The 24,763-nt window shown below is 37.8% G+C and overlaps 2 long non-coding RNA genes across 2 annotated transcripts in view; one reads left to right on the top strand and one right to left on the bottom strand.

Annotated features, from left to right (window-relative positions):
• Positions 1-13,429, bottom strand: part of LOC132127715 (uncharacterized) — a 44,139-nt gene extending 30,710 nt beyond the window's left edge. Inside the window, exon 1 of the long non-coding RNA XR_009427582.1 lies at positions 13,262-13,429. This is a non-coding gene — a long non-coding RNA (uncharacterized LOC132127715). The remainder of the gene's footprint in view (positions 1-13,261) is intronic.
• The window catches only part of LOC132127852 (uncharacterized), an 83,522-nt gene extending 59,995 nt beyond the window's left edge, over positions 1-23,527 (top strand). Inside the window, exons 2-3 of the long non-coding RNA XR_009427608.1 lie at positions 21,554-21,874; positions 23,221-23,527. This is a non-coding gene — a long non-coding RNA (uncharacterized LOC132127852). The remainder of the gene's footprint in view (positions 1-21,553; positions 21,875-23,220) is intronic.
• The last annotated feature ends 1,236 nt before the right edge of the window (positions 23,528-24,763 follow it).

Genomic DNA, 24,763 nt, shown 5'->3' with positions numbered 1-24,763 from the left:
CTGTCTCGTGGGAGTGGAGCCGTGCCCTGTTGTGCGGGTTTTGCTTTAAATCTTTTGCAAACAGTACATTTTGACAGGATACCTTTTACAAGTTGTCTGCCTCGCAAAATCCAGTGTCTACTTCTTATTTGTACAAGAGTGTCTCTTAGACCAGAATGCATGGTAACTTCAAGGCTGTACTGGATCAGCAGCTCACAATATCTGCATTTGCTAGGTAGAATCCATGGGTGTTTTTCTCTGTAACTGAAGTCCGACTGTTGCAATCTGCCTCCAACACAGAGCAATTCATCAGCGTCAAGGAAAGGTTTTAAATCTCTGATTTTGGAATCTGAATTCAGGGTTTTACCAGCTTTCAGCAAACTCAGTACTATAAGCTTTCTCGCTTGCGTCACAGAACACCTGAAGTTGTTGTGCATCGTGCTTGTGCTCAGATTTTATTCCATACCAGCAGGGAATGCCTATTTGGTGGATCTGTGGAAGTTCTGAACACCAGCTTTGCCATTCTTGTGCAAGATCTGTAGGCAGCTCCTCATCCCAGCCAAGGCCTCGTATCCACATCTCTTGAAAAAGGCATTTCACCCGCACAGTGAAAGGAGTTAGAAAGCCTATTGGGTCGAATATGCGAGAAGAGAGTTTCAGAACGCTCCTTTTGGTATTCTCTCTTTTTGCTACAGCGTCCAGCACTGCAGTCAGATCAAAGACGAAATCATCCTTTTCAGTCCTCCACACCAAGCCTAGCACCTTCAGTACAGCTCCTGGTGTCTCTGTCTCTGGTCCAAGTTCATTCATCGTTGTTTTCCATTTCTCCTTCAACTCTCGACAGTTCGTTGTCCATTTGCAAAGGTACATGCCAGCTGTGGACATAATCTGTTTGGCTTTAGCAGTTATGGAGAAAGCATTCTCTAAGTCACTTGCACTTGAGATAAAGTCATCGACATAAAGTGATTCCTTTATTATCTTTACTACCTCAGGAAGTTGGGCTTCATATTTCTTCAAATGTTTTCTCACTGTAGCTGCAAGGAGAAATGGGCTGGGAGATACTCCAAACACCACCCTAGTCATCCGTAGTGCACGCAGCTTCTCACCTTCGACTTCATGAGGCAGTGCAGTGAGCTTCTCAGCAAGAGAAATCTGCAAAAAAGCCTTTTTGATATCTGCTGTAAATGCAATCGCATGCAGTCTGAACTTGATTAATATACTGAGCAGATCTGGATTCAGGTTAGGACCAGTAAGCAGACAGTCATTAAGTGATGGAGAGTCTGTGTCATGTGATGAGGCATCAAACACTACTCTGAGTTTTGTTGTTACCTTGTCTTCGCGGAGAACAGCGTGATGAGGCATACAGGTCCTTCTCAAAAAATTAGCATATTGTGATAAAGTTCATTATTTTCCATAATTTAATGATAAAAATTAAACTTTCATATATTTTAGATTCATTGCACACCAACTGAAATATTTCAGGTCTTTTATTGTTTTAATACTGATGATTTTGGCATACAGCTCATGAAAACCCAAAATTCCTATCTCAAAAAATTAGCATATCATGAAAAGGTTCTCTAAACAAGCTATTAACCTAATCATCTGAATCAACTAATTAACTCTAAACACCTGCAAAAGATTCCTGAGGCTTTTAAAAACTCCCAGCCTGGTTCATTACTCAAAACCGCAATCATGGGTAAGACTGCTGACCAGAAGGCCATCATTGACACCCTCAAGCGAGAGGGTAAGACACAGAAAGAAATTTATGAACGAACAGGCTGTTCCCAGAGTGCTGTATCAAGGCACCTCAGTGGGAAGTCTGTGGGAAGGAAAAAGTGTGGCAAAAAACGCTGCACAAGGAGAAGAGGTGACCGGACCCTGAGGAAGATTGTGGAGAAGGACCGATTCCAGACCTTTGGGGACCTGCGGAAGCAGTGGACTGAGTCTGGAGTAGAAACATCCAGAGCCACCGTGCACAGGCGTGTGCAGGAAATGGGCTACAGGTGCCGCATTCCCCAGGTCAAGCCACTTTTGAACCAGAAACAGTGGCAGAAGCGCCTGACCTGGGCTACAGAGAAGCAGCATTGGACTTTTGGACAAATTTTGCATGTCATTCGGAAATCAAGGTGCCAGAGTCTGGAGGAAGACTGGGGAGAAGGAAATGCCAAAATGCCTGAAGTCCAGTGTCAAGTACCCACAGTCAGTGATGGTCTGGGGTGCCATGTCAGCTGCTGGTGTTGGTCCACTGTGTTTTATCAAGGGCAGGGTCAATGCAGCTAGCTATCAGGAGATTTTGGAGCACTTCATGCTTCCATCTGCTGAAAAGCTATATGGAGATGAAGATTTCGTTTTTCAGCACGACCTGGCACCTGCTCACAGTGCCAAAACCACTGGTAAATGGTTTACTGACCATGGTATTACTGTGCTCAATTGGCCTGCCAACTCTCCTGACCTGAACCCCATAGAGAATCTGTGGGATATTGTGAAGAGAAAGTTGAGAGACGCAAGACCCAACACTCTGGATGAGCTTAAGGCCGCTATCGAAGCATCCTGGGCCTCCATAACACCTCAGCAGTGCCACAGGCTGATTGCCTCCATGCCACGTCGCATTGAAGGAGTCATTTCTGCAAAAGGATTCCCGACCAAGTATTGAGTGCATAACTGAACAAAATTATTTGAAGGTTGACTTTTTTTGTATTAAAAACACTTTTCTTTTATTGGTCGGATGAAATATGCTAATTTTTTGAGACAGGCATTTTGGGTTTTCATGAGCTGTATGCCAAAATCATCAGTATTAAAACAATAAAAGACCTGAAATATTTCAGTTGGTGTGCAATGAATCTAAAATATATGAAAGTTAAATTTTTATCATTACATTATGGAAAATAATGAACTTTATCACAATATGCTAATTTTTTGAGAAGGACCTGTATAGTATTTCACAGTGATCGGAGATGACTCCTCCTCCACCGCATCTTCGACAATGCCCTACTGAAGGTAATCATTCACAACTTCATTATATCGGTGACACAGCACTACATCTGACTCCAGCTTTCTCTTAAGACCTTCAAATCTTTTCCTTGCTATTCTGTAGTTATCTGGAAGTTCCGGCTTGTCAGATCGCCACGGCAGTTCAACTTCATATCTTCCATCTTTGTACTGAGTTGTCTTTTCAAACTTGTGAAGAGCCTCCTCTTCCTCAGGACTGTCTGTCTGCTTCATGGTGATACCGAGTGACTCTATTTCCCAGAAAGCTTTCAGACGCTCTGAAACCAGTGTGTCTGCAGTAACTTGTATTTGCATGCAAGCTGCATCAGCAACACTGAACATTTTGACTGGGCCTTGCACTGACCATCCAAAGATGCTCTCAATGGCTACAAGTGCATCTGTAATTCTTTCTACTCGGCCTGACACTATATGCCAGTAGTAATCGGCACCAATCAGCATCGACAACTCTGTATCATAAGTGCCGTCGTCTGTATAATCTGCTAACTGCAAGCCCTTTCGTTCCAGCTCTGCTTGGATGTGCTCACCTGGGATCTTCATCACGGCAGTGCACACTTGGGGTGTCTCAAGTGCTTCGATTTCAATTTTCTGTCCCTTCTTCCAGATGTTCTGCAGAGTTAATTTTACTGTGTTGCGCTTTGCTGTAACTGGTGCTGTAGAGCCAAAAGTATGAAGAGTGACTGTTTCTTGCTTGATCACAGGTAACTTTAAAGCTCTCACTGTGCTTTCACTGATGAAGCTTCTCTGACTGCCTCCATCCAGTAAGCAGCGAATGCTTCTACATCCAGCAGGTCCTTCTGCACATGCTCTTACAGTCTGCAGCAGTACAGTGTTGTTCTGTTTAGCGGGCTGTATCTTTACTGTATGGGAGGCAAAGGAAGAAACTACATTGTCCTTGTTATCATCAGTGTCAGAAGTACGTGTCTCTCTTTTTTCACATACAGCACTGTGGTGTCGGCTTCCACATACATTACAGCACATTTTAGTCTTACAGAATCTTGCGATGTGCTTTGGCCCAAGACATATGAAACATCTTCCCATCTTCATCAGTTTGTCCTTTCGTGCAGCAATATCAGTTTCGGGACACAGTTCCGTTTTGTGTGCTGCACTATCACAGAAAAGGCAGTTCTGTATTCTTTGACTGGTGGTTTGCAGTACTGCAGTTGATGGCATGTTGTGTTTTCTGTGCTTCATTTCAAATGATGTGTCTTGTCTTTTAACTGGTTTCTGGTAACTTTGACTGTCTCTGGAATTACATGGCTTAATCAGCTGCATGGTTCTTTCTCTGCTCAGAATCTCTTTTTGCAGGAATTCCATAACTTCTGAGACCTTCCATTCATCACTGGTTCCTCTCTGTCGACTATACTGGAGAGTAATGACATCTGGAATCATCTGTAGCAGGACAGGGCACAACAAGCTGCCATATGCCTCTAATGCGACACCCAGCGATTCTAAGCTGCGGATATGTGCTTCACATTCATCATAAAGTTGTCTCAAAGCAGTGACTTCGTTTGATTTCTTTACTGGGCAACGATTCAGTAGTTTGGTCATATGAGCATTAACAAGCAGGTCTTTTCTTCCGAACCGATTCTGCAGCAGCTCGATCGCGTGATCATAATTACTGTCTGTTAACATCAGTCCCGCTATTGCCTTTAAAGCAGCGCCAGTAAGGTACGTCTTTAAATAATTAAACTTCTCTGTTTTGCTCAGCGCATCATTCTTGTGAATAGCGGTTTCAAACTGATTCCAAAAGTCTTGCCACTGACTGATTTCACCGTTAAACTTATCTATAATCAAATTGTGCAACTTAACTGTTTGTCTGTGCAGCGAGGGCTCTGTGCTGCTTGGTCTGCTACTTTCCCGGTTTCTCTGTATCACTCGGTGCATGCGTGATTTCGCAGTGATGACTCGCTCTTTATACTCCTCAACATCAGCGATTTCATTCTCCAAATCATCGATGTCCGTCCCTTCCTCAATTCCAACATCCAACTCCAGCAGCGTTTCCTCCGTTACAGACAACAGGGCTAACAGTTCACGTAATCGTTCAATGACCAGATCTTCTTTGTCTACCTCTGTTTCGATGTCTTGTAAAAGTCTCGTTGTGGAAGCGCGTACAGCTCTCCGTTTTCTGATTAATCTTTCAATTCGCTCCGCCATTTCGGATGTTTCTTGCTAGATTCCCGGGTTTCGGCACCAAACTTTGTCGTGTCTTCTTCACTTAACAAGCAATAATGAACTCTGACGACTCGAATTAAAACAAAGAACTTGTTTACTGTAGTTTCAGACAGTTTTACAGAGAATGAGTTCGCTTTAGCAGTATACACATACTAAGTTCACTTCTAGTGAGCTCTCAATCTGAATAGCATTATGGGCAATGAATTCTTAAAGGGGAACAGCCCAATTAATTACTATATGTGTAGTTAATGTTCTTAATTTTGAACAATGAATTAAACGTTGTACTAAGAATTTATGATTCTCAATCTCATTTAAGTTACAACAATATATATATATATATATATATATATATATATATATATATATATATATATATATATATATATATATATATATGTGTGTGTATATGTATGTATATATATATATATATATATATATATATATATATATATATATATGTGTATATGTATGTATATATATGTATTTTTCTCTAAATTGATTCTGAATAATTCAGATTGTTTTCATTTATTTATTTCAAAATGTTTTGTGTTAGTGTAAAGGGTGTTAAAATGTTTATTCAATAATTAATTGAAAACTGATACCTCCATTTTTTTTTTAAATGTGAACACCAATAGTTCAGAATCAGTTCACCGCCACGCCAGTGGATGGCGCTTGAGCGCTCCTGTGAAGCACACTATACATGGATTTTTCGGCGACGTCATCACTGCTTGCGCACACAACCAAGAGGCAAAAGACCCCCGCTCTTCGTACCGGAGTAAATGGTTTAGGTGGTGGTGTTGTCGCTAGTCAAAATGCCAAGGAGTTGTTGCGTTGTCAATTGTACCAACCGAGCCAGTGCTGGGTATCAGATGTTCAATGTGCCACAGTATGTCCGGATTTTGATTCGTAAACAGTTGGACGTTTTACATAATGTTATATTAATAATATATTAATATGAAACACAAACAAACAGATCCAACTCTGAAATTGCAATTTATTATTGAGTCAACAAGAAATTACAAACAATGCGAAATCTACGTTAATTACAATGTTCTTTTACTGAACTCGGCATAACAGATAGCGGTTTTCTGCCTCCTGGATGCGCGCGCATCCGGTATTGTTTGTATACAAGAAACCCGTGTATAGAGACTAGCTTTTTCCGGGGTGCGATCTAGTGATGGGAAGTTCGGATCATTTTACCGACTCGGACTTTAAATCTTGTTCAGCAAAATGAACGAATCTTTTTTTCAAGTCATTTCGTTCATTTCGTTCATTTTAGCAAAATGTAATGAAAATGTTACGTGTTACTTCCCCAACACATCTAGTACTTTCGCAAACGTTGATCACACTAAAAACAATACAAAACTAAAATGCTATAAGATACAGAAAAAAAAATCATTCTTTACCTGGGTCTTTAGTCTGTGGTTAGCTCACTTCACCTCTTATCTGACAAGAAGTCCTCGGGTTTAAGTCATTCCTTAATCATGTGACAGCCCCATACGCAAAACTAACGCAGTCTTGAGCCGGAAAGAGAATTGATTAGTTCATCTCATGAGTCTTTCGGGTCTCGGGTCGAGTTTGACTCGTTCCTTAATCACGTGACAGACTCATACGCTATTTCTTATATTTTCTGTCACTGTGTTTTTGTTACTGTTTGTTGAGGATCTGTGGTTTGTTATTATTTTATAAATAAATAAAACCCTGTTATAAATAAAATATTGATTAATTTGTCTTTTTGACTGTCTATTGGTAAATAAACACTAGGCTATATAATAATATAATAATTCAAGCTTACAATAAAAAGTATTTATAGACTAGTTTGTTCATTTTTACTCCAATTTTGAGTTTGCTGGTATAATAATTGCTTTTCCTATGCAGACTTGACATATTGGTGTAATATATGTATAAGAAGATTGCTCAAAAAAGGACATAATGACATATACATTAAAAGCAAATAAAATGTTGAATTTGAATTATTAATGTTAGTTTAAAACATTAAGGTTATGATAACTTCAGCTTTAACAGTTTTAACCCAGCTCAGAGTGAGGAGGATACTTCAGATCCTGGTGCGACTGCCAGTGCAGGGGCCATGTTTTGGGAAGACTTTGACGAGAGGGTAGCAAGCTTGAGGCCTTCTGCTACCTCTTCTAAGACCTCAGATGCTATAAAGGTGCAGGCCTACCTTGCAGAGCCACTCTTACCCCGCACATCAGACCCTCTGGCCTGGTGGAGGAGATGTTCACCAGGATACAAAAGCCTTTCTGAAGTCACAAAGACAAGACTTTGCATTGTGGCCACATCTGTGCCATCTCATCTAAAAGAGTTTTTTCTAAAACTGGGCAGATTATCTCAGATAGAAGAAACAGACTCAGCCCGTCCAAGGTCCGGGAGCTTGTTTTTTTTTTTTAATGCAAACATGCCTTAAAGCAAGTCCTAAATATATAGCCACAGTGTGTTATTTATTTTAAAGCTTATTTATTTTTATTTATTTTGAAAATGACTAGCTTGTTGTGCAATATTTTTGTTGTTGTTGTGATTTTAAAGGTAATTTGTTATTGTTATAAGGCTCCGTAGCTTTAGTATCTCTTAATTTTCATTTATTTTTATTTAAATGGTTTAAAATTATTTGGGGAATAGTTATCCTCTTTGATATAAAGTTTTTATTTTGGCACAAAAGTGTTATTTATTTTAAAACGTATTCATTTTAAATTATTATATTAAAAAAAGCAAAGCATGTTGTGCAATATTTAGTTTTTCTTTTTTTATATTGTACTTTTAAAGTTCATTTGTCAAGGTTATTAGACCCTGTGGCTTTATTATCTTTTAATTTTATTTTTAATTATTTTCTTTTTTATTATTATTTTGATTTATTTTGGAATAGTTGTCCTCTTTGTTACAAAGCTTTTCTGGCACAAAAATAAACAATAAACAACAATTCAAAAGTATGTGTTTTTAATGTTTATAAAGTGTCATATGTTACAAAAGTATGGTTTATACAGACAATCTGATTTAATAATTGCGAACGAACGAATCACTCCCCGAGACGACTTGTTCTTCCCGAGTCATATCAAAGATTCGTTCAAAATGAACAAATCGTTCAAGAACGACACATCACTAGACTGCGATCTCAGAAGTAAACTGACACACCAAAGGAGCGACACTCATTTTGTCTGTCTCTATTTATTCACAGGTAAAATAATATGCACTTTAAACATTCTTCTGATTGTTCACATGACTATGGGAAGGTTTAGGAACGTAATTGTGAAGTGTTTTGAGTAACTTTGTCATGCTCTAATGTGTGTTACAAATTGAATTAACTCAAGGGTCTTAAATGCAGAGGTGGGTAGAGTACCCAAAAACTGTACTCAAGTAAAAGTAAAAGTACTTCTAGAAATATTTACTCAAGTAAAAGTAAAAGTACTAGTCTTGAATAGTTACTTGAGTAAGAGTAAAAGAGTATCGGATAAAAAATCTACTCAAGTAGTTAGTTACTAGTTACTTTTGGTCATATATACTGAGCCTATTTTTATTTAGATATATAGATAACATGTATGTAATGTATGTGTGCGTGTATAAATGTATATATTTCATCAGCCTTTACTCCAATTTATGTAATTTATTATAAAACCCTGTCTGTTTACTTAAGAAACAGATATAGGTGTCATGCCATAACATATTTTTAATACGACTGACTTTATATTAAATGTGAGCTTAACATTGAAAGTTAATGTGATATAAATATTACTACTAATCTTTCATTGTTCAGAAAGAGAGCAAATAACATTTACATTATTAAAGATCATTTTCACTGACAGGCAAGATTTCAATCACTCTCAGAAACTCCCATTAAAATCACTGAAACTGTTAACACTGTGAAATCAATATCTTAATTAAAGATTCGTACACACATCTGCACTTTGTTGTTCCTGCGAGAGAATTCGCCAGAAAGAGGTATTCAGTCAGTGAGCGAGTGAAGGAAGCACCGGGATTTTAGCGATGACTCATCTGAACGCCTCTGATTGGCCAATGCTTTAATAAGCTCAAAAGAATCATGTGTGATTTGTTATAATGCGCAGCGCTGTATAAACGCATCTATCTCTGGCTAGCGCCAGCAAGCGATCACAGATCTGAATTTAGCAGCTGATAATATGACTCGCTGAACGTACTTGCACCAGTGTGATTGTATTAAAATTAATAAAATCTTAATCGGCTATTTTTTGTCTTTTGGAAGCTGCATTCAACTTGACTCCCCTCTGTTATAAGCCACACACGTAACGTTACAACAAAGTAATGTCACAGTGGTATCGTGTACTGTAATCGAATGTAGCCCAAGTTATTACCAGTTAAACAGTAGACAGCACACGCGGTGTTCATCTAATAAGGATCTCCATCGCTAGCAAATAATAACCTTTGCAGATTTCAATTCAGTGCAGTTCCAGCCACGTTTTCAACGCTCTTTCTGTTCTTAAACATTACAACTCCGAGTGAACCACTTCAGACGCTCAGCGCGTCTTCACTCGGAATTCACTCGTTTGCCAATTGGTTTGATCAAGCCTTTGAACAGAATTGACTCAAAAGAATGAATCATTAAAAATGTAATGTAACTCGTTACTACCCACCTCTGCTTAAATGCAAACGATTTATTGTTTAGTAAATGCATTAATTTCAAAAGTATTGTTATATAGCATTGTGGTGATGTTTGAGTGCATTGGCAGTGCAAGGGTGCGTGTTATTTTTGTGTTTTAATTGAGTAGTTGAGTATATCTGTTGCATTAACAATTCAATCGCCATTTCGAGTGCTTTGCGCACACGCTTAATGAATGACACAATCAATCTGGGTGAAGTGGTGTATGTAAAATGGTGTTTGATTTTAGTTTATACATTCTGTGTGTTTAAGTGACACATTTGTCATCTTTCTAGTAATGAGAGTGACATTTATGTGAATCTTTATTGATTTATTTTGTACACACTTCTTTCCACATAATATGTAAATTATATATTGCCCTTATGTGAAACAGGCTATGGAATACAGGTGTGTATGTATTCACATATCTTATGTGTACACCATAAGTTTATGTGCAGATTAAGTTATTTTTGTATGTAACTAAAGAAGTGTTTACAGTTACTAAAGTTTTAAGATCGCAGAAGTAAACTGACGCACCAAAGGAACGACACAAATTTTGTCTGTCTCTTTATTTATTCACAGTGTTTTCACAGATACACAGTGCTTCACTGCCTGTGTGTCCTTTGCTGCCAGCCCAGATATCCCCTACTTCTGAGACCGGTAACATTATGTTGTCCATTGTTGATAGTTTTCATACTTAAGCTGTGAAAGAAACATTTTTAAGGGCTCAACACAACAGCTTATGATGCAGAAGCCACTTTAGTTTTTCTGAATATATTATTCAGGTGATTTGTTATTTATTTCAGAAATCCTTGTGATATACAATATTCAGTTTGTGCTGGTCTGAATTAAACAAAATAGTGTTTAAAAATTACTTTCTGTTTTACTTTGTGTTTGTATAGACCATAACGCATATCATTTGAATCGCGGATCATTTGAATCAGTTCGGGAGTTCAAAGCGATATCGCGAATCATTTGAGTCAGTTTGGGAGTTCGGAGCGGGTTCGCGAATCATTTGAGTCATTTCGGGAGATCGGAGCGGGATCGCGAATCATTTGAGTCAGTTTGGGGATCACGAATCATTTGAATCAGTTCGGGAGTTCGTAGCGGGTTCGCGAATCATTTGAGTCAGTTTAGGAGTTCAAAGTGGGTTCGCGAATCATTCGAGTCAGTTTGGGGATCGCGAATCATTTGAATCAGTTCGGGAGTTCGGAGCGGGATCGCGAATCATTTGAGCAGTTTGGGAGTTCAAAGCGAGATCGCGAATCATTTGAGTCAGTTTGGGAGTTAGGAGCGGGTTCGCGAATCATTTGAGTCATTTCGGGAGTTCGGAGCGGGATCGCGAATCATTTGAGTCAGTTTGGGGATCGCGAATCATTTGAATCAGTTCGGGAGTTCGTAGCGGGTTCGCGAATCATTTGAGTCAGTTTGGGAGTTCAAAGTGGGTTCGTGAATCATTCGAGTCAGTTTGGGGATCGCGAATCATTTGAATCAGTTCGGGAGTTCGGAGCGGGATCGCGAATCATTTGAGCAGTTTGGGAGTTCAAAGCGAGATCGCGAATCATTTGAGTCAGTTTGGGAGTTCGGAGCGGGTTCGCGAATCATTTGAGTCATTTCGGGAGTTTGGAGCGGGATCGCGAATCATTTGAGTCAGTTTGGGGATCGCGAATCATTTGAATCAGTTCGGGAGTTCGTAGCGGGTTCGCGAATCATTTGAGTCAGTTTGGGAGTTCAAAGTGGGTTCGCGAATCATTTGAGTCAGTTTGGGGATCTCGAATCATTTGAATCAGTTCGGGAGTTCGGAGCGGGATCGCGAATCATTTGAGCAGTTTGGGAGTTCAAAACGAGATCGCGAATCATTTGAGTCAGTTTGGGAGTTCGGAGCGGGTTCGCGAATCATTTGAGTCATTTCGGGAGTTTGGAGCGGGATCGCGAATCATTTGAGTCAGTTTGGGGATCGCGAATCATTTGAATCAGTTCGGGAGTTCGTAGCGGGTTCGCGAATCATTTTAGTCAGTTTGGGAGTTCAAAGTGGGTTCGCGAATCATTTGAGTCAGTTTGGGGATCGTGAATCATTTGAATCAGTTCGGGAGTTCGGAGCGGGATCGCGAATCATTTGAGCAGTTTGGGAGTTCAAAGCGGGATCGCGAATCATTTGAGTCGGTTTGGGAGTTCAGAGCGGGTTCGCGAATCATTTGAGTCATTTCGGGAGTTCTGAGCGGGATCGCGAATCATTTGAGTCAGTTTGGGGATCGCGAATCATTTGAATCAGTTCGGGAGTACGGAGCGGGTTCGCGAATCATTTGAGTCATTATTTCACTTTAGTTGAGCATAAAGACAAAAACCTTTTAGTCAAATATAAGATGTGTCTTTCTGGTTCGAATGTCCTATCCTAGCCCACGAATTTCCAATCCTTGTGCTCAGATTTTGTAAACCGTGCCCTTGGTTTTTTAATCTGTACCCACAAATTCATAATCTGTGCGCACACTTTCGCAATCCGTTCTCATGGATTTGTAAACTGTAGCCTAATCACGGATTCATGCAGCAAGCTCCTATACGTGTTAACAGTTTTAATGAATATTATTATGTGGAATGGGTCTACAGCAAAGTGTCTTAAGTGATTCTCTGTATGTTTTTCTCATACAGGTGAAACATTGTTGAAAACATGCAGCCTGTCTCTACAGTGGAGTCGCCGGCTTTCAGTCAGCTCCTTAGCATGATAACATAGATTTCATTTTTAAACAGCATTAAATTGATTCTGAATAATTCAGATTGCTTTCATTTATTTATTTCAAAATGTTTTGTGTTATGTTGTCCATTGTTGATAGTTTTCATACTTAAGCTGTGAAAGGAACATTTTTAAGGGCTCAACACAACAGCTTTTATTATGCTGAAGCCACTTTAGTTTTCTGAATATATTATTCAGGTGTTTTGTTATTTATTTCAGAAGTGCTTGTGATAAACAATATTCAGTTTGTGCTGGTCTGACTTAAACAAAATAGTGTTTAAAAATAGACCATAACGCATATCATTTGAATCGCGGGATCATTTGAATCAGTTCGGGAGTTCGTAGCGGGTTCGCGAATCATTTGAGTCAGTTTGGGGATCGCGAATCATTTGAATCAGTTCGGGAGTTCGGAGCGGGATCGTGAATCATTTGAGTCAGTTTGGGAGTTCAAAGCGGGATCGCGAATCATTTGGGTCAGTTTGGGAGTTCGGAGCGGATTCGCGAATCATTTGAGTCATTTCGGGAGTTCGGCGTGGGATCGCGAATCATTTGAGTCAGTTTGGGGATCGCGAATCATTTGAATAAGTTCGGGAGTTCAGAGCGGTTTCACGAATCATTTGAGTCAGCTCACAGGCTCTTTAGTGTTTTAGTGTAAATCCGCTGTAGAAACATTTACAACTTAATTACTAATTGGTTTAAAGCTTATAAAAAGTAAATTACTTTAAAAAAAATTTATTTATCTGACTTACCACAACAATATTTCCGTCAGACCATCAATTTAAATCAGCAGATGGGGATCAGTCTCCTCTCGACCGTTGGAATTCAAAAACGTGCACTGCACTCGCGAGACAGCGCTGCGTGAATATGCTCACACAAATGCAAACAAATTGTTTACTTTGTAAAATTAATAAAAATAATGAGTTTATTACTTCTTTTTGACTATGTTTGGTGTTCAACAAATAAAAAAAATTTAATCCATAAAGCAAAACTGTTAAGTTGTGGTACATAATTTCAGATAAATGACAAAGAAGGAAATTAAAGAGCAGCAAACAAGGCTATAAGTAAGGGGCCGTTCACATATCGCGTCTTTTGCGCACTCAAGTTCGTTATTTCAAATGTAGGCGCACGGTATGTGCGCTCATAATGGAAGCGACACGCGCTCGTTTTTCCAGAATCATTTGAGTCAGTTTGGGGATCGCAAATCATTTGAATCAGTTCGGGAGTTCGGAGCGTGAATCATTTGAGTCAGTTCGGGAGTTCGGAGCTGGTTCGCTAATTTGAGTCAGTTTGGGAGTTTGGAGCAGGTTGGCGAATCATTTGAGTCAGTTTGTGTTCGCGAATCATTTAAGTCAGTTCAGGAGTTCGGAGTGGGTTCGCAAATCATTTGGGTCAGCTTGGGAGTTCGGAGCGTGAATCATTTGAGTCAGTTTTGGAGTTCGGAGCGGGTTCGCGAATCATTTTAGTCAGTTCGGGAGTTCGGAGCGGCTTCGCGGATCATTTGAGTCAGCTCACAGGCTCTTTAGTGTTTTAGTGTAAATCCGCTGTAGAAACATTTACAACTTAATTACTAATTGGTTTAAAGCTTATAAAAAGTAAATTACTTTTAAAAAAATTTATTTATCTGACTTACCACAACAATATTTCCGTCAGACCATCAATTTAAATCAGCAGATGGGGATCAGTCTCCTCTCGACCGTTGGAATTCAAAAACGTGCACTGCACTCGCGAGACAGCGCTGCGTGAATATGCTCACACAAATGCAAACAAATTGTTTACTTTGTAAAATTTATAAAAATAATGAGTTTATTACTTCTTTTTGTCTATGTTTGGTGTTCAACAAATAAAAAAAATTTAATCCATAAAGCAAAACTGTTAAGTTGTGGTACATAATTTCAGATAAATGACAAAGAAGGAAATTAAAGAGCAGCAAACAAAGCTATAAGTAAGGGGCCGTTCACATATCGCGTCTTTTGCGCACTCAAGTTCGTTATTTCAAATGTAGGCGCACGGTATGTGCGCTCATAATGGAAGCGACACGCGCTCGTTTTTCCAGAATCATTTGAGTCAGTTTGGGGATCGCAAATCATTTGAATCAGTTCGGGAGTTCGGAGCGTGAATCATTTGAGTCAGTTCGGGAGTTCGGAGCTGGTTCGCTAATTTGAGTCAGTTTGGGAGTTTGGAGCAGGTTGGCGAATCATTTGAGTCAGTTTGTGTTCGCGAATCATTTAAGTCAGTTCAGGAGTTCGGAGTAGGTTCGCAAATCATTTGGGTCAGCTTGGGAGTTCGGAGCGTGAATCATTTGAGTCAGTTTTGGAGTTCGGAGCGGGTTCGCGAATCATTTGAGTCAGTTCGGGAGTTCGGAGCGGCTTCGCGGATCATTTGAGTCAGCTCACAGGCTCTTTAGTGTTTTAGTGTAAATCCGCTGTAGAAACATTTACAACTTAATTACTAATTGGTTTAAAGCTTATAAAAAGTAAATTACTTTTAAAAAAATGTATTTATCTGACTTACCACAACAATATTTCCGTCAGACCATCAATTTAAATCAGCAGATGGGGATCAGTCTCCTCTCGACCGTTGGAATTCAAAAACGTGCACTGCACTCGCGAGACAGCGCTGCGTGAATATGCTCACACAAATGCAAACAAATTGTTTACTTTGTAAAATTAATAAAAATAATGAGTTTATTACTTCTTTTTGTCTATGTTTGGTGTTCAACAAATAAAAAAAATGTAATCCATAAAGCAAAACTGTTAAGTTGTGGTACATAATTTCAGATAAATGACAAAGAAGGAAATTAAAGAGCAGCAAACAAGGCTATAAGTAAGGGGCCGTTCACATATCGCGTCTTTTGCGCACTCAAGTTCGTTATTTCAAATGTAGGCGCACGGTATGTGCGCTCATAATGGAAGCGACACGCACTCGTTTTTCCAGAATCATTTGAGTCAGTTTGGGGATCGCAAATCATTTGAATCAGTTCGGGAGTTCGGAGCGTGAATCATTTAAGTCAGTTCGGGAGTTCGGAGCTGGTTCGCTAATTTGAGTCAGTTTGGGAGTTTGGAGCAGGTTGGCGAATCATTTGAGTCAGTTTGGGGTTCGCGAATCATTTAAGTCAGTTCAGGAGTTCGGAGTGGGTTCGAGAATCATTTGGGTCAGCTTGGGAGTTCGGAGCGTGAATCATTTGAGTCAGTTTTGGAGTTCGGAGCGGGTTCGCGAATCATTTGAGTCAGTTCGGGAGTTCGGAGCGGCTTCGCGGATCATTTGAATCAGTTTGGGAGTTCAAAGCGTGAATCATTTGAGTCATTTCGGGAGTTCAGAGCAGGTTCGCGAATCATTTGAGTCAGTTTGGAAGTTTGGAGCAGGTTCGCAAATCATTTGAGTCAGTTTGGGGTTCGCGAATCATAGATGTATATGGATAGGGCATTTTTAACTAATTTAGTAGCTAGTTCTAATTACGTTTTCCACGCGTGTTTAGGTGTGATATGTGAACTCGTATTCTTTGTTTTAATGATGTGCCTTTTAACAAGTGTTTTCAAAAACTAAACAAATGCCTAAAAAGTGCACGCATCTAGGCTAATGTAAAGTTACATGATGAAGTCATACTAGTGGGTGTGGCGCATGTGCATTTTGAGTGCGTTCTTTCACTGCATTATTCGGTGTTTTAAAATGCATTTATGAATGCATGTGAATGATCACAAAATTCAAGATATGGGGGTTAGAAAATGTAAATATTTATATAATTTTATGTAGTTAATCAATATCACACGAAGAGTGCCATTTCAGTTTTTCTCCAAAAATCAGTTACTAAAAACAATAATTTAATTACAAATAAAAAATGTTGCAGAATAATGTAATATATGAATGAATAATAGCCTAAAGAACCTTTGTGCCAAAAGGGTTCTTTCTTGTCATTATAGAACCTTTTTAGCATAAAAGGTTCTTTGGAGTTGAGTAAAGAACCCTATGGTTCTATATTGAACCCCAATAAACACTTTTTTCTAAGAGTGAGTGGGTTTGTGGTTTTATTCAGGATCCCTGATAAATGGGTCCCTGAAGCCTCTTATTTTAGGCCTGATGATGGACTCCGAGTTTGCCAGCAGGATTTGTAATTACAGTGGTTTAGCTCAGCAAATATTCTCTCTCAAACCAATCAATAGAGAAATCAGCAGCTAAACTGTCTGTTACCCCAGTGCTTCACAAAGATCTCCTCCTCTTGGCCATCATTTACTGTTCACGTGGCCAAACAGAACCGATTCTGATGACTGTGTAAAAACCTTCGGTTTTTAATCCTGCTTTAAAGAAACGCTCGACACAGACGTAATGAGCGGCTGAATTATGGCAATGCAAACACAGGTATTTATTGACTCGCAGTAAGCATTAGTCTTCTCTAACATTTACAATCGTTCAGTTCTGAAGTACTGAAAATTACATTTGGGGAATAGATGCTGTAACACAGACTGATCTACATAATGATCCGGAAGAAAGCCAGTGTTTGCAGATGTGTTTTCTGTCCTGTGTTTGTTCTCGAATTCTCTGCAGAAACATCATGCATTGAAGGTTGTCTTTCAGTGTCACTTGAAGGTGTTTTTTGTGTCCCTGAAGTGACCTCATGTTGATTCTGTTACAGGATCATTGTGAGTTATTGTCAACAGATTTTTTTTTTATTTCCACTATTTAAAAAAAATTATAACTTTATATGTATAATGGAACAACATAACATAAAATATGCAATATAATTTAGGTGATGTACATTAGTGTGATTTTATTATTATTTATATTATATGATCAGTTATTAATATTTTTAATTAGCTTTTGTTTTTGTATCTTTAGTTTATGTAGTTTAAGTTCTTGTCATTTTGTCACATGATTTTGTCATTTTTTCAGTCTTTCAGTCAAGTAATATATATATATATGTATGTGTTTGTGTGTGTGTGTGTGTGTGTGTGTATACATTATATATTTAAAAATCACCTACAGCTTGGATGTCCTGAGAGTGAGTAAATTAACATTGTTTTAATTTTATTTAAATTTTAAAAGCTTTATTTAAATTGCCTACATAATTTTAATAGTATTAGGTAACAGCAAGTATCACATTGAATTAAATTTTCAATTAAATCATGAAAAACTGTAAAACATGCTTCATTAATAATTTTTTAAGCAGTTTTTACAATCTTTCAGAAACAAAGCTGTTGAGAAAGTGACATTAACTTTTGCACTCAATCCAAACAAGTGAGTAAACAGTTAATTTTTTCCCCAAAAAGAGCCTTTTTATCAGCATAAATGCTTCGCTTTTTCTATTACAGCTAAACACAACTTTATTCCCGTTCTATTGCTCTGGTTGTTTCATGTCCCTCATCTGTTTATCCCACGGTTGATCGGTCAGCCTGTCTGGACTTCATTGAGTCCTGTGATCCTGACGGTCCGGATCCATGCACGTCTCCCAGGCTTGTGTAGGGAAAAGCCGGGTCTTGTTTTCCGAAGGCTTTGACAATCCGGAAGTCATGCTTCAGTGGGCAGCGTTCGCACCATGACAGCCAGCATTGTTCCCAGAACGACAAACACTGCAGATGAAATGCATTCGAGCAGCTTTATTTTCTTTCATCTTTGTTCCTTCAGGACATCATGCATTCCTTCTCATGTGTACATGAGTAGTCCTCGACTTAAATATGTCAATCAAGCATGGGCACCGGAAGCAAAATAAATAAAATGTGTGTTGTTCCTCACCTAGAAAAGATTTACTGGACTAGATGCAATTTCCTGTATTCTGGTGCCTTTTAATTAAACCATCGTTTTATATAGTCTGAAACGGTTACCACATACCTGGAAATGTTTTCCCAAAATATAGCAAAGCAACAAAAGTCTAGTAAGTTGTTTTGAACAACTATGTCAACTTGACATAGTCACCACTGATAAGCTACTAAATATAATGTAGAAACTTTAAAATAGAAACTAACATTTTCTGTAAAGATGCTTTGCAATGATTTGTTTCGTGAAAAGTGCTATACAAATAAACGTGAATTGAATTGAGTTGAATTAAACATTTAGAGTTGGTAAAATGCGGCAGTAGCTCATCGAGTGCAACCATTTTACCTCATTGAAATAATGGCGTCCCCCATAGTCCAAAATATGTATAAAACAATGGATTTTTTTTAATAACTTAAATCTTTCATGGGTTTTCTACTACTATTGTTCTGCTATATTTCAGTAAGAGACATCATTAACATTATATTAAGCCATAAAGGTCTAAATACCAAGGCATCCCTTTAAAAAGAGGGTAGGTTACAATGATTGTGAATCCCATGCAATCAGGCAATATGGTAAACCAACCGTTTACAGTCCCCTTTGACTTCAGTAGTATGGAAAAATACTATGAAAGTTATTAGGGACAATCAGCTCTTTGAACAACTCTTTTTGCCTCCAACTTAAACACTGGTGAGTGAAATCAACAATTTATTAGCCAGTGGCTGAAAATAGACTTCATTAAGTCATTTATCATGGCAAACTGTGAGCGAGTTATTGCCACTTTTTTTTTTAGGAAAACTATTTTAGGAACCAGAGCTGTTTTTGGGTTTTCCTGTCGATCATGGTTGCATTTTACATTTCTCAAGCTGGAATCTCAAAACCAATCTATAATCTTGGAAAACAATGTCTTCACAGGAGCTTTATATAAATTCCCACTGTCTGAAATCCAATATACATGCTCAAATTCAGGATTAGGCTGGAAAACTGAATGTTAAAGAGATCTGGATGGAATAATCCCTTCAGGTGCTGCGACACGTCTCTCTGTCTATCATGGCTGATGGGAAAAATAGCCATGAAATGCCCAAACGCTGAAGCTCTTATCAGGCGGTGAAGCATCCAGATATCATTTCTCATTTTGAAGGTTTCTGAATCACCTACTCCAGTCTTATCTTTACAGCAACTAGCTGGACTGGCCAAACGCGGATCCTTTCTGTCGCCATAAACCTGTGACTGTCATCTCAAACATGAAAAAAGACCCTCTCGCTTTAGAAATATTGAGCCAAATAAGGCCTACAAGAGTCTGTAGATCAAAAGAGTGATTCATATATTATGCAGTGAGTATATATACACAGCGCTGAAAGGTTTTTGTCCCCAACCGGTTTTTTTTTGTTGTTTTTTTTCATATTTGTCACACTTAAAAGATTAAGATCATCAAACACATTTTAATATTAAGTTAATGCAACTCGATACAAAAATGCCGTATTTAATTTATTTAAACCCTTTAACTGTCACCCCGGGACGCCTACATTTACTTCACTATATTACAATTAAATCTAATCTAATCTTGACAAACTATATATCGTTGGAAAGGTCTAAGACTCCCAAATTTATATTTTACCAATGTTTTTTGTTAAAAATGATGTAGGAAAAGTTATAGATTAATTTATGACAAGAGTGCACCCTCAAAAATCTACATCACAAAAGGAGTTTTGACCTTTGTTTTAAAAAAAAGACTTCTTCGTTGCCTTTTTCTCTATCACATTTTAGAAATCATCAGAAATTATATATCGACTGAAACTTAAAAAATCATCCTTTAAAACCCATTTTAAAATCAGACATTGCATTACCATGTAAACGGTACATCAATATCATGTTACAAAATGTTTTCAGTCATGAATTATAAAAATTTCAGTTAGGATCATGCACTATGAAGTCTATGTTCAAAAGCTTTCCAAAACAACCTGGCCCTACGTGAAAAATTAATTGCCCCCTCTTGTTAAATCATGAAAGAACTGTGATAAAACACGTTATTTTAGAAAGGTGAGTTAAATTTCACTGGCCACACCCTGATTACTGCCAGACCTGTTGAATCAAGAAATCACTTAAATAGAATCTGTCTGACAAAGTGATGCATGCTTAAAGAGCAACACATCCTGCCGAAAACTGAAGAAATTCAAGAACAGATGGAATTAATCTTATAAAGCCATTTCTAAAGCTTCGGGACTCCAGTGAACCACAGTCAGAGCCATTATCCACAAATGGAGAAAACATGGAACAGTGGAGAACCTTCTCAGGAGTGGCAGGTCCACCAAATTTACTCCAGGAGTGCAGTGATGACTCATCCAGGAGGTCATAAAAGAGCACAGAACAGCATCTAAAGAGCTACAGGTCTCACTCGCCTCAATTAAAGTCAATGCTCATGATTCAACAATAAGAAAGAGACTGGGAAAAAAACAGCATCGTGGGAGAGCTCCAAGGCAAAAGTTACTACTGACCAAAAAGAACACAAAGGCTCATCTCACATTTGCTAAAAACATTTGCCCATTACTCCGGGCGTAAAATCAACACAGCATTTAATAAAAAGATCATAGCAACAGTCAGCTGTTACAGCTTTATTCCCTCAATAAATGAAATCATTATTTCAAAACTTTGTATTTACTTGGGTCATCTTTGTGTAATACTACAATTAGTTCGATCTGAATCCTTCAAGTAGGACAAATATGCAAAATATATATATATATATATATATTAATAATAATCTTAAAAACAGGAAGGGGGCAAAGACTTACAGAACAGAAACAGAAACCTGCATTTCTAGGAATTAATACGTACATTCAAGCTAATTAATGGGATCCAAAAACCTACAGAGAGCGTTGAATGAACTGTTGATGCAGAAGTAATTTATTCTCAGTAAAAGTGATGCCAGGCAACTAATTCTCGCAGTCAAATTTGCATCTCTAACAAAAGAGGACAGAAGCCATGCGACTGACAGAAGATCACTGCAGAGAATTAGTGTTTCTGTGAAGGATAACAATCCTCAAGACTTCACAGATGCCCAGTTTGTCCATTAAATTTCTCTCGCTGCTCTCCAGATTTAATTCCTGCTCTTCAAATACTGTAAGTCTGATTCAATAATGAGTTTACATATGGCAGGACATGAGGAGGAAGCAGTCCAAATAAGATCAGGCCTCCGCCGGACAACACTCTGTATGAAACTGTTTGTTCATTCCTTGCCAATTATAATTTTATCCTCAGAATAACTAACTCTGGCTTCTTTTTATTTTTGTGTTGATGCATAGCGGGGGAAACAGGGCTGGCTGGAGATCTGGCTCAGGTCGGAGATGACTTTCACTTCTCTAATTGGATTTGCTGCTGCCAGTGTGGAGTTCACAGCCAGGGCTGGACGCACGCCAGTCCACTGCATCTGGGTTCGGTCTTTTAAGCTTCAGCGCTTCACTGATTCTCATTCATTACGCTGGCATGTGTAGGCGTTAACTCAGAATAGGGAGATTGGAGGAACAGTACAGAGTGACTGTGAATGCAGGTGAAAGATCTGCTGCGGTGATTTCACTCAACAATCACAACTGTGATGATGCTCTGGAGACGAGGGGCGATTCCAGGTGATCAGGGGTTTATTATACTACTAACATAACCAGTGTTGTTTTTCATTTCTAAAATGAAAAGTATTCAGAATTATTTTAAGTAAAATAAAGCTGAAATAAAATATAATGTTAGATTCACAATTAAAAACAGAACATCTGAAATGTATAACTGAAATAAGTTCTAAAATTACTAAAGAGAAAGTAGAATGACAAAAGCATGTAGGAAAATTACTAAAATGTAAACTAAAACAAAACAATATATAAAAGTACAGCAAAATTATTATAACAAACTAGAAATGAAAACATGAAAAAGTCCATAGCAAAATTACAGAAAATGAATACAAATTTTGAAAAATTATAAACCAGCAAAATTACTAAAACAAAAAAGAAGAAAAGCACATAGCAAAATTACTCAAACTTGAACTGACAATTAGAAATATGTCCAAACATAGCAGAATTACGAACACATAAACAAAAATGCAAAAGCCCATGGCAAAATGATGAAAACAGAAAACCATAAAAATTACAATGCAGCAAAATTACTAAATCATTAATTTACAAAAATGTTAACAAAAAAATTTGAAAAATTATAAGATGTTGTTGCAAATTCACAAAAATATGAACAAAAAAGATAAAAACAAATAGCAGAATTATCAAAACCTAACCTAAAGACTAAAAAAGACACACTAAATTACTAAAATTTAAGCTAAAAATTGCAAAAGCATGTATAGCAAAAGTATTGAAACGTAAACTAAAAATGCAAAAGCACATAGCAAAATTACTAAAATGTAAACTAAAAAATTGACAAAAGCACCTAAATTACTAAAACTGAAACTGAAATGATTAAATAATTAAATTTTCAAAAAGTTACATAAGCAATAAGGTACAAGAGCCCGTGCTGTTTTGTAAATAAGTCACGGCTGAAGTGTGTTGTTTAGCATTGTTCAAAGCAGAGTAAATATTTATATTAATTATATATTAATAAACACTATAGCGGTATAAATATGTGAATAAAACTAAAATAGTACTGAAGATAATTACATTTTTAGTTGCATGACAGTAAACACAAAAAAACAGAAACAACAGAGATCTCATTAAAGATGACAGTATTAAGTTTGTTAAATATTAACGTTTCAGCAGGCTGTCTGTGAAAGATGTTGCTGTATCTTTATTATTCCATTCATGCATTGGTGGAGCAGCAGCATGTGCAGCATTATTGACCTTCATATCTTCAGGAATTCAACAGGACATGTGCTGAAGCTCCTACGTGTGTGTGTGTGTGTGTGTGAGTGTGTTTGTGTGTGTGTGCACGCAAAATCCATGCATGTTTTAATAGATAATGTTCTCACTATCTCTATCTGCAGGCCATGTTTAATCCACAGACTCTGTTGAATCATCCCAGCATGTGATGGAATAACCACAGGTCTGCTTAAATACATTTGTTGACTCACCTTTTCAATTACAGGACAGACAGCAGCGCTTTCCTTTTGGACGGCACATCTGAATGCATAAACATCCACATGGTATTGATTTACTCCCTCTGGGTTCAGGAAATTAGATCACATGACCAGTGCAGTATGTTTTAATTCTAATGGGTTTCCAATAAATGTAAAGACAAACGATGACACAAAATACAGCTTCATTGAGTGATGCAATCCACATGTTTCTTAATGATAATGCGCTCTTAGTGAATTCTCATTTGATGTCACCTGGACTGCTGGGAAGAAAAATATCAAAAACCACAGCAGGTCAGTGCAGTATATAAATACACAAACATATAAATATATACTTTAAAAAACACAGAAAACAGAAATAACCTGCCAAACCTGCTAAATTCTAGCTAAATTTAACAAAAAAGGTTATGGACATAATTATAATTATCTGACATTGAAGTAAGTTGCTATTTTTGTCATTCATTCACTTGTTATGGCAATGTTGTAAGTGATCTTTCTTTCTGTTTTAAATATGCTTTCTTTCGACTGACTACTCAGAAGAGAATATAGGAAAATATAACTTAATTTGTGTTTCTTGCTAGATACATTTCACATACCTACAGTACATAAAAATGTTGTGGCTCTAAACAGTTTCTTTATTCAAAGTTGATCTGGACAATGGAAATTATACAAAGCACTGTTATTTCTAAACCAAAGAAAACTGCATCTTTATTCATCCTTTGTGTTGTTACCCTGGCAACATGTCTGTATCTGTCCATGCTCGTATGTTCTCTCTTTTTTGAGAATCTGAATCAAAAGATTCACAAACCCGCTCCGAAGTTTCAATCTGAATCAAGTGATTTGCAATACCTGTTCAGAAGATGCGATTTGAATCAAACGGTTCACGATCCGAAGTGCTGATCAAAATCCAAAGAATCTCGCACTGAAGTCTAGATCTGAATAATGATTTGCAAACCTTTATTCAGATCTGAATCAAAAGAACCGTGATCCATGATCTACCTGCTGAGATGGTGATGGCCTGTGATTTAGTCCACAGACTAAATAAATGTCTCATTCACCGGTGAGAAAAACATTACAGTACAAAGCACGTAATATTACAATAATAATGCCTATATGGGAACCGCTGGTGTCTATGTGAACAGGGTGCTCAAGGTATGCAAATACAGATGTTAACAGGCAGGTAGGACAGCCTATCATACTCCTCGGGCCGAGGGATATGATTGGACGAATGTTTTATGGTCCTACCCCTTTTCAAAGATGATATCAGTACATATAAATACATGTAGACCATTTAACTCTGTGATTGCTATCAGGATGAGAAGAGACTTTCAACCAGCTTAAAAAAAAAAATTTAAAAAAAAAAATGTAAGTTTGATATTTAAATTATTTCTTTTAATTACTCTAACCTGTTGTTGCCATGAAAATGGACCAAATTTTTATTTATTTTATTTTT

The sequence above is a fragment of the Carassius carassius genome, chromosome 45 (genome assembly GCF_963082965.1).
Source record: "Carassius carassius chromosome 45, fCarCar2.1, whole genome shotgun sequence".
Classification (NCBI taxonomy): domain Eukaryota; kingdom Metazoa; phylum Chordata; class Actinopteri; order Cypriniformes; family Cyprinidae; genus Carassius; species Carassius carassius.
This window is presented reverse-complemented; position numbering and strand designations above follow the sequence as displayed.